This window comes from Chanos chanos, chromosome 15 (assembly GCF_902362185.1).
Source record: "Chanos chanos chromosome 15, fChaCha1.1, whole genome shotgun sequence".
NCBI classification, from domain to species: Eukaryota; Metazoa; Chordata; class Actinopteri; order Gonorynchiformes; family Chanidae; genus Chanos; species Chanos chanos.
Genome location: NC_044509.1, coordinates 19,321,781 through 19,335,313, shown reverse-complemented (window position 1 = coordinate 19,335,313; position 13,533 = coordinate 19,321,781). Strand labels below are relative to the sequence as shown.

General features: G+C 42.6%; 1 protein-coding gene and 1 long non-coding RNA gene across 2 annotated transcripts in view; both read right to left on the bottom strand.

Moving 5' to 3' along the window:
• LOC115828361 (Golgi phosphoprotein 3-like) overlaps nucleotides 1-13,533 on the bottom strand; it is a 206,094-nt gene that overhangs the window by 148,558 nt on the left and 44,003 nt on the right. The gene's annotated exons all lie outside the window — the stretch shown is intronic.
• Nucleotides 960-12,049, bottom strand: LOC115828412 (uncharacterized). Its single transcript, XR_004025957.1, has 6 exons — nucleotides 7,209-12,049; nucleotides 6,934-7,009; nucleotides 6,373-6,495; nucleotides 5,082-5,965; nucleotides 1,761-1,834; nucleotides 960-1,249 (listed from the first exon to the last, which is right to left on the bottom strand). It is a non-coding gene; the product is annotated as an uncharacterized LOC115828412 (long non-coding RNA).

Sequence of the window (13,533 nt, the reverse complement as noted above, 5' to 3'; positions counted from 1 at the left end):
GTGAGGAAGTCCAGAGTTGGCTCATCCCCTCTCAGCTGCATATAGCGCAGGAACCGTGACACACTGTCAACCTTTGAAGAAGGATGATGAGAAAGAAATGTTAGCATTAGTATCATGAATAGAAACTCGACATGGAACACTGTTGAAGTTGGGGTGCTTGGAATTGATGTGTAGAGAGATCTTGCCTCTTGTTGGCAGTTGGGGACCTGCAAGCTCTCATACAGGTACACAAGGGGCTTGGCATCATCATGAAACTTCTCACACAGGCCCACCTCTTTCATCTTGATCCGAACAGAAGGCGGTCATGGCTGGAGGATCTCTGTTAAACAAAACAACAACAAAAAAAAGACATTATAAAGAAGAAAACTGTACTTACCTTCACCAGGAAGGCTCACTTGTCCCCATGAAGCACATGAAGCCAGAACGAGCATTTTGTGATAAATGCGGGGTTACACAGAAGTCAAAGCTTAGCAGTTTTGCAGCACTGCAGGAAAAAGAAAAACAGGCATATTAATTCAAGCTGCTTTACTAAGCCTATAGGGCCAAATAACGTGTGTGTGCGCTTCCTGAAATCAGCAGATCAAGAGCTTTAATTTACTGAGTATTTAATGAACATTTTTGGGGGCAGTTGGATACAGAAAAATAAGACAACAAGGAATTACAAAAACAAAAACAGGAACAATTAGTGCAACTATATACATAAAGCAAATGATAAGAAAAGAAAACAAACAAGACTTCACATCAGTCATCCACATCATTTTCACAGAAGAACAACGAAACAAATTAACCACAATACATGCAATACATACAATACATGCCTTATTTCATGTTAACAAAAACAAATAAATAAACAACCAAACCAAAAAAACACTCGAAATGGAACTATTTACAAAGCCTTGTGAGGAACAGTTCACAGGTAGATTAAAAGTTGTGGAACTCCACCACCTTGGCGGTGACGTGGGACGAAGCCGTAAAGTGTGCCACAGCTGGTCACGCCGCTCTTCTTCGCAGGGGGAGCGCGCCCAGTGGGAGCCGGGCTCTGTCTCGGGCCCAAGTGACACGCCTTCCATCAGTGCTTTGAGAGAGTGTCACCTTCGCCCTTTGGCCCTTCCTGGCTGAACCGGAGCTGGGCCCCCCAAGCAAACAGCTCGCGCTAACTCTCCTCACAGCCGAACACGCTCTGGCTGGTGGAGGTGGATCGCCGCCTGCGTCTCTGTCCACTCCGGTATCTCCTCTTGGAGTAGGTCAGCTGGAGGAACACAGTGGAATTTACACAGTTACATACGGTTTATTTTGGCAAATGAATGACATACATACAATATTTTCCTTAATTCAAGTGGGGGAAATTCATGACAATACATAAGAAACATTAACAATCAATTATAAAAAAAATACCTTAAAAAAACACAACAGAACTATTTACAAAGCCTTGTGAGAAACAAAGAATCTAAGACACAAGTTGAACTATTGCTGGCTGAGCACATCAGCCTGACATCATAATCACACTGCGTAATCACTACTGTGTCTGTAGGATCATACTCCTTTAGACAGGCTCCACCAGGTCCCACAGGGTGAAAACCCCTGCTTTAGACGAGTGTCCCACTCGTCCTGGGTACACCGCTCATCTTCTGAGTTCCTACTGCCGCATTCCCCATCCCACAACTCACCATGTACATTCTGTACAGAAATCAGCTGCTGCTATAAATATGAGATCAGAAACGTGTTCTCCAAAGCTTACAGTTCCCCAAAACAATACTTACCTGTCATGTGCTCGATGTCTCCTTTAAGTGTCCCGGCCAGGAAGATGCCTCCCTAATCCATGTTCCTTCTCTGTCTATGGGAGTAAAGAAACACTCAATAATTACATGCATTAATACAGGCTAGTTATTTTTCAGTGACAGATATAACTACTTTTTTTAGCGGTTGCTAAACTAAGTCCTGAACAGTTCGCCCATCTCCAGTGCTTCACTCAACAAAGTAACAGCCTAACTGCACCTGCGTATGTGACTCAGTCCAATTTAGCTGGTTTGCTGTGGGAGGTGAGTCTCTCTTGGTGTGTGAGAGAAGTACCAGCATGTGACTGCAACCACAGAAAAGTGTATGCCATTAGCGGTAGTCATGTTACTTTAGTCAGCAATAAAGTGTGTAGATAAGCTCAGGTTGCAGTATAGTAGTTACTGAACGGGAAGGGAGCCGGGATAAGAGCTAAATTAATCCAGCTCTGACCTAAGAAACCGAGGATAGAGACGCATTTTAGAGATGACCTTTTTTTTTTTTTTTTTTGCCTGTGGAGGCAAGTGTGCTGGGAATGGGGAATGAGGAGTTCACATGTGAAGAAATGTGATGGAGTTCCACCAGATTCTCACATACTTTAAACATGGACAGGAAAATAAGCCAAGGTATTACAAAAACAAAAACAGGAATAACTGTAACATGTAAATGTAAATTGTACAAATGTAAAATGTAAAAGAAAAAAAGAAAGAAAAGAAAAACATGATTGGAACTATTTCCAAAGCCTTGTGATGAACAAAGAATTTACGATACAAGCTGCACTATATACAGGAATCAAACAATATTGAGGAGTTTCCATATGCTATTAGTAGCCAAATTAAACTGGCTAGGGTTTACCTGATCCATACGGTGAGCAGTTACAGAGCATTTTGTGGTTATGGAGAGTCTTAATGGAAAGGAAGACAATTTGTAACAATTCGTCTTACTTAAAATCTAAGAGGAAAAGCATGAACGCAAAAGAAAGGTACGGGCAGATCTGATATCTGCTGCCAACAGACGCTGCCGCTTGGCCTTAGCAAAATACCTGAAAGCGACACAGAAAAACAGAAAATCTCTCTCTTTGGCTCACTATAACACGAGTAAAAAGAGACAGATAGATAGACAGATCAAATTAAATCGTATCCGACTTGGATGAGTATATATATATGATCCAATGTTTGTGAAACTGCTGTGAATTCTACGTATCCGAGGCCTCTGCACGTCAACTGCTCTCCTGGCCGCGCGCTCAATTAACAGGCACACGTCACTTCCTCCCTATTTAAATGTAAAGGCGCAATAAGAGTCCCACCCCCCAAAACCCCCGTCTATAACAGGCAACTGACAAACACGTACAGTATTTTAAATAAGTGCCTTCAGGTAATGTCTATACAGAAATCCTCAGTCCTTGAGACTCCTCAGTATTGTTTGTGATTTCTGTATATAATTCACTTTATGTCTTACAGGGCTTTGGAAATAGTTCCATTTCATGTTTTTTTTTTTTTTTTTGTTAACTATTCTTATGACAGGGATGAACTGAACCTGAAATGCTTATATAATGCATATAGCCGGTACGAATGCTGCTAAATTTATGTGGGTTACAATCATATTAAAAGTGAAAACCGTTTTGCCAAATGGGATGAAATGAAATAAAACCAAAAGTAAGAAAAGAAAAAACACACCCTGTTAGCCATATCTGCATATAGTCACATTTGAGGAAGTAGTATCATCAGTCTGGTGCTTTGGTGCTGCCGGTTTGATTCATTTCATTTGTTGATTTGTTGTCATTGCATCAAAATAAGCATACGTAGCAACACTCGCCACCTACAACTCCTCTAAAGGTAAGCCATGCGTTTAATTCACTTTATGATGCCAACGCATTTATTTGGTAGAGTATATAGGAAACAGACCTTTCCAATTGTGTTTTGTCGACTTTTTAAAAAATCGATTCTATTTTGCACAAAAGTGCAATGGAAACCACACCTGCACTGACTCTGAATTGCTGAACAAGTCTGATGTCTTATGGACAAACTGTTCGCTTTCAGTGAAGTGTTCTGATTTTGGTCTGTTGGAGGAAAAATCCAGTTGCATAATTAGCATTTTCCATTCTTCAGACATACTCCACTTATTTGTGGATGGGAAATCTCTGAGATGAAGAAATTTGAAATTTGACAAGATTTGCAGTTTTCATTATAGCACCCACCGAATGGGGGGGGGTTATGTGAAATATTTAGAGACAACAGTGTTCACAATTCTGCTGTGTGATGAATGGTTACAATGACAGGATGTATGTTCTTGCCAAAGAAAACAGAAACAGAGACCATTAAATGCACCGCACAGTCAAAGAAACACTTTGATAACAGGAGCCTAATTAGGGAAATAAAAGAGCTTTTATCTAAATTTTGATATTGTATTATTTTCCATGTTTCATTTAACAAGTTTGTGTATTTTTGTATTGACGCTTAAGTAAAATGTCACATCAACAAAAAATGATCTATGCTTGCATATGAAGCTGGATCTCATTGTTTCAAATTTCAAATTGAAACAATGTACATAAGAATGTATTTTGCTTTGACCTAATCAACCACTGAACTTAATCAGCTTTTCCATCCATGGTTTTTCCCAAACACGGAAGAGCAGGTAAATTTCTCAAATAAACGTGTGTGTCTTTTCTAGATACACTAATTGTTTTCTGCACATTTTTTTATAAACATAGAGCATGACTCTGCTATCAGGTATCTTTTTTCACTGCATTATTATATTTAATCTAGCAAGACTGAAGCTCACTTCAAAAAATATCTAAACATTAGTCATGAAAAACTTTGTAACTGGATAGTATTTGTAAAACTCCCTGCTGGACTTAGTGAGACTGCATCACTCTTTGGACTTATGGACTCGCACGCATGCGCCTGTTTGTAGAGAGTTCCCGACACAAGCAGTGTTGCTCATTACCTCTGTCGAGCTAATATAAACTCAAGTTGTGTATGTGTGGTTTTCTGTAAATATAAGTGATAATATATTCAGTGATAATTACAAGCAAACAGGGTATTGAAGTACTATAGTAGCTTATAGTAGTTTCAGATTTCAGCCACTAGGTGGCAGTCTATGACCACAAATGGAACAGACAAAGTAACATCCAAGCACGACCATGTAACTTATGATGGTGCCAACAGGACGGAGGAAGACATGTTTGGGCAAATTAGCCTAACTGGCGCCATAACTACAATTACTTTTGTAAGGTCGACAGTAAACAAATGCCGTACAAAAAGGAAAGCATACGTGCATAGAAATACACTTCTACAAATTCTTATTACTAGTTAAGCGTCCTCCTTCGTCCAACAAGTTTGTCACTGGTTTCACCATTGTCTGGCATCTTTGGGAGCTCTATCAGTTTGGAAACGCGATCTCCACCTCCACTGTACCGATCTTGCTGTTGTCACTAGGGATGATTCTTGGGACGCGCCCAACAGGCCAAAGTGCCCTACGGAGCTGTGGGTTCACCACCATAACTACAGTGTTCACAGCTAAGTCTGGAGCTGCATTTCGCCATTTCTGCCGTGGTTGGAGACTGGGGAGGTACTTGCATGCAAACTGACCCCAGAAATGATCAGCAAGTACCCGGCTGTGTTTCCAACAGCGAAGTCCCAGCAGGTCACTAGAGCCGTACACAGCTTGAGGGAGAGAAGCATCTAGCCGCCCCATCAACAGCAGATTAGGGGTGATGGGATCAAGGTCCATGAGGTCTGATGACGCATAGCTTTCTTAGCACTCTCCACCTGATTTGTGATCTTGGATTTGTCTCTTTAATTGTGTCTCCATAATCCCTGCAGAACCTGCTGCAATATTTGAGTACATCAGCAGCCCTGATCTCCAAGTCACCTTGAATGATCCGTTTGTAGTACCCAGCGAGCTGGTTCCTCCGTCGCTGCAGTACTGCTATCGTCATCTCTGCCTCATCACCCTCATCTGTGATCTCATCCTCTGGTTGGGAGAATATGTAGTCGAGAACAAAGGAGGCCATCTCTGCCCTCAGAGAATCATCAGGAGCATACACCACTGCCTGGAACTCTCACCGAACGTACTGTAATCTGCCGGGGTTATATTGTTGGGGATTAACTGGATCAGAAGTTGGCTGCCTGGTTGTGAACAGCAGGCATCAGAACAGCTATCCCAGCGGTGCATCCAAAATGTTGTACCCCTGTTAAAACAAGGGAAAATAGTGAGCGGAGGGAGAAGATGCGACTCACTTCCTCTCTATGAACTTCAAAACAAACAAACAAACAAACAAACACATATATACACACACATTAACGGTGGCATATGGTGGCAAATTCAGTCTAAAGCTTATTGAGGAGATCATTAAAACAACACACAGTCATACACTCTTAACTAATTCCTTTATTTTGGAATACTAATAGATAACAGGGACACCTTTCCATATCAATCTACTATTTACAAGACAATATAAACAAAGATTAGAAACTCAGACACCACTGAATGTCTACTCCTTGCCCTATTCTATTACAAAAATTATTAATCTTAAAAATTCAAATATTCAGGTATTAAAATGCATTAATGTATTATATGTATTAAAATAATACAAACCTGTTAAAACAGGGGAAAATAGTGAGCAGAGGGAGAAGATGCAACTCGCTTTCTTAGACGTTCTCCTTCTCTGCCCGAGAACGCGCACAGCTTTCGGTTAATCTGTGTCTCTCCCTCGTGCAGCTAACACACAACAGAATGAACAGCGCATTATATAACCAGCCTACTACAAGATAATTACGCTACTGTACTACTTGGGTTGAGTCAGCTTAATTTGCTCCTGTGGGGCGTCTCCTGGTTTAAAGAAACAAAACTGTCCATCAACGACAAGGATATATCATCATCTCATCTCATTATCTAAACCGCTTATCCTGATTAGGGTCGCGGGAGGTGCTGGAGCCTATCCCAGCGCACATAGGGCGAAAGGCGGGGAAACACCCTGGACAGGTCGCCAGTCCATCACAGGGCAGACACACAGACAAACACACTCACACACACATTCATACCTAAGGGCAATTTAGTGTCTCCAATTCACCTAACAGCGCTACCCACTGCGCCACCCACCAACAAGGATATATGTATCCCTTAAATAGGAAATAAAACAACATTTGCCATTCCTACCGTGATTTGTTCTCCCCACACATATGGTTTTTATATGGTCCTTAAGTTCGTCTGGGTGCACAAAGAGTCCGCGTGGCTGAAACAAAGTAAAAAGATGTAAGGATACGACAATGTGTATGGGAAAAGAAAAGACATTTAAACAGGATTAAAGATTTTCTTGCTTTACACGTGCAGTTTTTGACGATGGCGTCTTGTCTTTCAGAGGGGAGTATGTTCCCCGTAACGAGAGACATTAAATGGAAAATTAGTAAAAATGATACCCATTTGTCACACACATCGGTATGTCAATCTGTTTCAGAGTCTTCGGCACATTCTGTTTTCTGAATCATCCAAAATGAGGACTTCCAGTGATTCCGTATCACCCCTCTCCCCCGGAGATTCTGTATGCCGCACCTCTGGCCCCACCACCTTCTGTAACAATCAGCTATCCAAACAGCGATTACTACCAACAAATACACGGGCTAAAATTGATTCTCTTTAAGATATGATTGACGTTTCTTTTTAATTGCAGCAAATTCAGATTGGTAAATAAAATAAAAGTACAACACAGAAGATGCCGTTTTGAAGTCTACTGTCAATAACCCACCATCCAACACAAACATACATCCAACGCCTATCATTCACACACAAACCAAATACAGTTCTTAAAGTTCCGGTGGTAAAACTCTAGCTGCGCTTTATGCATCCGTGCACCTCTTGCTTACCATGTAGAAAGTCATTCAGAAAGAGCGTGTAATTCAAACGAAATACGAAAAAAGGGCAACCAAAAATTACACCAAAAAAAAAAAAAAAGGGGCCCAAAAAACCAACAAACAGCAAAAAAAAAAGAACACTCACCGGTTTGGCAGACTAGGGATCGGAAGACAATACCCCGTGCTCAGACATGAATCTTCGGTGAGTGTAGCTTTAAGGAAACCTTCCCAAAAGGGTGATTGAATTCTTTTTCACTTTCATTTATTTCAAGTACACTTTCCGATCTCGGTGTTCAGGTCCCCCGCAGACTCCCTGAGTTTCTTTTCGCCTCTATCCACTTCCCTGCCACACCCGTGTTTCCTTTTAAAAGCATTTGAAAAGTTCCCGGGTGGCGCGTCAGCTGACCGCTTTGACAGCCAGCTGATTCCCACAAACAAAGCAAAATGAAAATGCAACGACAGACCGGAATAAATTAAAACAGCCATAATACACGTAGAGGATGGAATGTTCTATTATATGGATTCCATTCATAGTGGTCAGCCCTTATACTGTTAACCTCGAATTAAAAAGGAATCCTAAAACCCATATGTGGCGGTGCTACACTTCGGCCCCTCCACCTCTGCCCCCTCCACGTCTGGCCCCTCCAGCTCTGCACCCCGCACGTCTGCCGCCTCCACTATTGCTCCCCGCAAGTCAAGCCGAAAAGCAGAAGCAGAGACCTATATTTCATAAAAGTAGAGTTAGGTGAGAGTTACAAATTCTTCTATAATTCTTCTACTGTGTTTTTGTGTCAGAGTGGAGGTGGTCTGTGATCACCACGGCAAACCACGGTTTCCAGGGCAGAGGGACTCCAGACCCACAAAAACACGGGGGAAAATGACACTGGGTACATGTTTTTTTACACCGACAAGAAGGGCAGAGGAAAGTGCATCGACGCGCATGACAGCCACTGCGAGTGCCACCCAACCAAGACAACCATGGGACCGCTCATCAATCACTCCACCAAGCGCGCCAACGTGCGACCCAGACTGTTCACGGTCGAGCAGGAAACGGACATTATACTTTTCGTCGCCATGAGGGACATCAGGGTGGATGAGGAACTTTTACTTGACTACGGCGTGTCAAGAGGCTCATTTGCTGGGGAGGGGCTGGACTTCAATTGGCTGTAAGATCACAGGACCAACACTACTGACACGTATTAAATGCACACACATAGCACTGATGTCATTCATTGCCCTTCTCCGTCTTTAAGCATCTTTTCAAACTGTGTCTGTATTATACAATGTGTTAAAAAAGTGTCAGCAATAAATGTACACTCTTTCTATCACTGTTTCTTTTTCTTGTTTTGTTGATAAGCAGATGCCTATTTCCAGTAATGGGCACTCATTCACACTTCATCTACAGAATTAATCATTCAATTATCTTGAAATTCCCTGAAGCTCAGAATGAGAGTTAAGGTTAGGGTTAGGGTTCAGTGTGTTTGCACAGTTTATAGAAACATGTGCAACATGTGACGTGATTCCATTTCTTAGAAAACGTTCAAGAAAATAGGGCTACATTGTCCCTCACCTGCCCTGGGTGCTTAACTGAAGTATTTACAAACCCAGAGCAACAAAACACTACATTTTAACCCTCTTTTGAGGAGGGTAAACGGCTCTGAGGGTAAACCCAGGCTTAAGATGTCGTGGAATGGGCATGTGTAGCTGGAAAGAGCCATGGAGGAGGTGCTGGAGGATGATGGAGGCTGGGGAAACTGCGAATGGCTCATTAAATCAAGTTACGGTTCCTTTGAGCGTTCTACCCTGGTCTATGGATAACTGTAGCAATTCTAGAGCTAATAAATGCAAAAGTGTGCTGACCCCGCGAGAAGAATAAATAAATTAAAGAGCATTACTGAAATGTAATAGAAAATGACAATGTGGATCAAAGATGGGTGATATGGATCCAACCAATAGGCTGTCCACCGGAAGTGTCCAAGAAGAAGGGGGCATCCTAGCCCGGAAAAGCAGGACCTAGCATCGGCGAGCACAGAGTTGCCAAAGAAGCGCATTTATCAGAGGGGAGAGAAGAGGGAGCCTGAGAAATGGCTTCTCTAACTTGGCAATTTAAACCCAGGCTTAGGATGTCGTGGAATGGGCATAACCAGCTGGAAAGAGCCATGGAGGAGGTGCTGGAGGATGATGGAGGTGGTGTGCATTTGTCAGATCCTAAACCCACCCGGCCTGGGGGCGGGGAGGGGCCCACCAGCACATCTTCATCATCAACAACACAGTGCCTGTACAAAATCATGAGTTTGAATAGCAGGCCTCTGGCTCCTGAAAAGCACAAATTCATGCGACCTTAACAACAATGATGTTGTCACTGTAGTCACACTTACTTGTAGTCATTAAACCCTGTATCTAATTGATTTGTCATTATTTTTCAGTGAAAATAAACTGTATGTACCCGTATGTCCCTAAATGTTGTTTGTTTTATGTTGTTCATTAACCTATTGCATATATCTACATTTATACATTCTAGGTGTGATTGCCAGAAGCACTGAGCATAATTTGAGCGGCACAGTGCGGGCACAAAAAGAAGCCTAGCAAAAAGAAGGCGGCGTCAAAGCCCAGAGAAGCGGGTCCTCCACTGTAAGAGGTGCAAAGCATTTAAACTCAGCCGTAAGGTGACATTTAGGTAACTCAAAGAGTTTGAGCCTGGAACAAGGAGGCAAAAGAAGTAAGACGCCTACATTCAGGCATTCACCAAAGGAAAGCCACAACATAAGAAACCGCAGCCCCAGTTGCTCCTGCTGCACCAGCTAAAGAATCCTAAGAAGAAGGCGGCCTCAAAGCCCAGCGCTGACCCCGCAAGGGGCAGGCATGCTTTTCTCAGACCAACCCATCTGGGCATCAAAGCCTAGAAAAGCGGGACCTAGCATTGGCGAGCTCTTTCGAAGGTGGTGTGCATTTATCAGATCCTAAACCCACCCGCAGGCCTTCTTGTAAAGAAGAACAAGTCTCGTGTCAAGCTCGCAATCAAGAACCTTGTCACCCTTCACCAAAGGAAAGCCACATATTCAACTACATGCCTCAATGGCAGAAGAAAGCACAGCCCCTGCTGCATCAGCTAAAGAATCCCAAGAAAGAGGTCAAGAAGAAGGCAGCCTCAAAGCTCAGCCCTGACCCCGCAAGGGGCATGCGTGCATTTATCAGACCCTAAACCCATCTGGGCATCAAAGCCCAGAAAAGCGGGACCTTGCATTGGCGAGCTCCTTCCCCTATCCCTAACAGGACAAAAAAGACACGAGTCGTGCTCCGATGTCTGTCAGGTCGGTGGCCAACATGCTCTGTGTCTGGGGCCAAACATATCACTATGGACCTGCATGCTTCTCAGATACAGGTTTTTTGGGGGGTTTTTTTGACATCCCTGTGGACAACTTGTATGCAAAACCTGCAGAGCTCAAATAGATAAAGCAGGAGAATTGCAAAGGAACAAAGGAAGACATCCGAACACCATTCTGGAATCTTTTGCAGTGACACGTGTGAAAGATTCAGGAAGCTGTGTTGCCTAAATAGTTAAAATTGGAACCATCAGTAGTTCTGGCTCTGGAAATATCGATGTCCTTGGTGGAAATAGAATCACGAAAAGCACGTCTCCCTGGAAGCACTTTGTTCAGCTGTGCAATGCACTGGAGCATATGCACAAACAAAAAGAAAAACCCATTGTTCTCTTTTCCCTTTAACACTAGAAGCGCCGAGCGCCGGTCATTTGACCGCTGTGATATCTTGCTAGAAGCGCCGTACTGGTTTGACCCACTTATACCTAGAAGCGCTGAGCAGCAGCGACAGCATGCAAGTGACTTTTGCCTGAAACTCCTTCTCCACCTGCGAAAAGGAGACAGTGCCAAATCGGCAGATGTTCAGGGAACAAAACTTATATCTGCCAGACATGTAAGCCAAATGTAATGTAAGCCTTCCAGTGGTGATAAAGGCACTTGCAAATCAGCCTGCGTCGGGGTTGGCGAGGGGTTGGGATCACACCTAGGGCTATTGTTCTAGACTGTCGGTCGAATATCGGCGCAATATTCCCTACTTGAACAGGCTGTGCACAAGGAGTTACAGCATCTCGACACATAGGATACTAAATAGCTCAAAAAGTACTTTATGTATGTATTTTACGTAGCACATTTTTCTTGTATAGAGTATCTTGCATATCTTGTATGATTCCTTTTTTCTTAAGTATTTCCTGTAAATAAACAACACAGCTGTCGATTTTCCAAAAAGAAGGTTTTTTCCGTGCTTTAATTCAGTTTCAACAAATGGTAAAATACACCTCCTGTCATGCTACGCCATTTATTCTAAAAGCCTACTCACCTAACACAGTTTTGTTGACAAAACACCATTGCGACATACATATTTTGTGGAAAAAAAAAAAAAAATCATGTCCAAACTGTGCCTACATTTTCTATTACATGTGTGGAATTAGATTTAGCTGATCGGTGGTAGGCAACTTGTGGTATGAACTAGTTTTGGCCAAATCATTCAAATGTCGGAAACTAATGATAGACTATGGCACTCTATTGGGAGGGGGTGGGGAGGTGTTACTCCTAGGCTACTTGGCAGGCTAGATGTTCGGCTACTCATAGCCCACTGAATGCCTTGAAGAGACAGACAGGCTCGGAACTGAAACGCTTTAGCCTTACTCTCCAGCGCCATTCAAAGCATTCTCACACTCTAAACTCTTGGACCGTACCCTTACAAGGAATGAATGACGAGGTACAACGACATGATCATTGTCAGTCGACAACTGAATGTCGATAAAGCCGGGCTGCGCAAGTGTAGTCTAACTTGCAGCATCTGTGACATTCCTTATAATAAATTAATTCTCCAAGGCAGAAGAAGGCCGTGTTATAAGTAGGTAAAACCAGCACGGCGTTACTGGTAGGAAGTCACAGCAGTCAAATGGCCGGTGCTCGGTGCTTCAAGGTATAATTAGGTCAAACCGGCACGGCGCCTCTAGTGTTAAAATAAACTCCACACCTCACCTGGCAACGGTCCCTACACAGATAGTCTTAGTGGTGGACAAAAAAAAAACAAAACAAAACAAAGAGGACGAAGTAAAGACAGCAAAGCAGCATAGAAAACAGAGAAAACCAACCCATTTCTTTTGGAAAAAAAAAAAGGAAGACGTCTGAACGCCGTTCTGATTTGATTGACATAGAAGACACAAAGCCATGTAAAAAAAAAAAAAAGACAAAAATCATCGTTACTGTGGGCAAAATGCTTGAGAAAAGTGATCCAGAGAATTCGTCTCGTAGGATACACTGTGGTTTTGGCTTAGTTTTTTTGCAGTGGCTGCTGAACCATTTTAACGTAGCCCCAGTCAAAGGGGTTTTTATATTCAATAGGTCTATTATAAAGAAGGGAGAAGAGAACAAAAAGGATTAAGAAGAGAAGAGATAAGACACTGATTCCAAAGGAATCCCTACCACATATCTGAAATGCGTATTCCCCTGCCCGTCTTTACGTGGTGCTTTGAAATGAAACATGCCCTAGAAAACTCCAAGAGAGACAGGACCCTCTTTCTCAGAGGGCAAGCACGAAGTCTGCACACTAACGTCCAAGGATCAAGAAACTCAGCATGTGGAAGTGTCTGGGGACGCCAAAGCGATCTCCCGAGTTTCATCTCTAAAAAGTTTAGTATTTTGAAGAAAGTCGAAAAAAAAAAGCAAAAATACAATGCTGGACACAGAAGAACTACCTATGTGGTAAAATTGTGAGAGAAAAGTTGTTTTGACAATCATTTAAGTTTTCCTCGCAAAGTTGATTCATCTAAATAAAAGCGCAGAGCTTCATTTAGAGGCTCTGCATGTTTCAAAAGGAATTCATAAAAGAAGAAAAATTGTGTAGTCGAAAGGATAAGAAA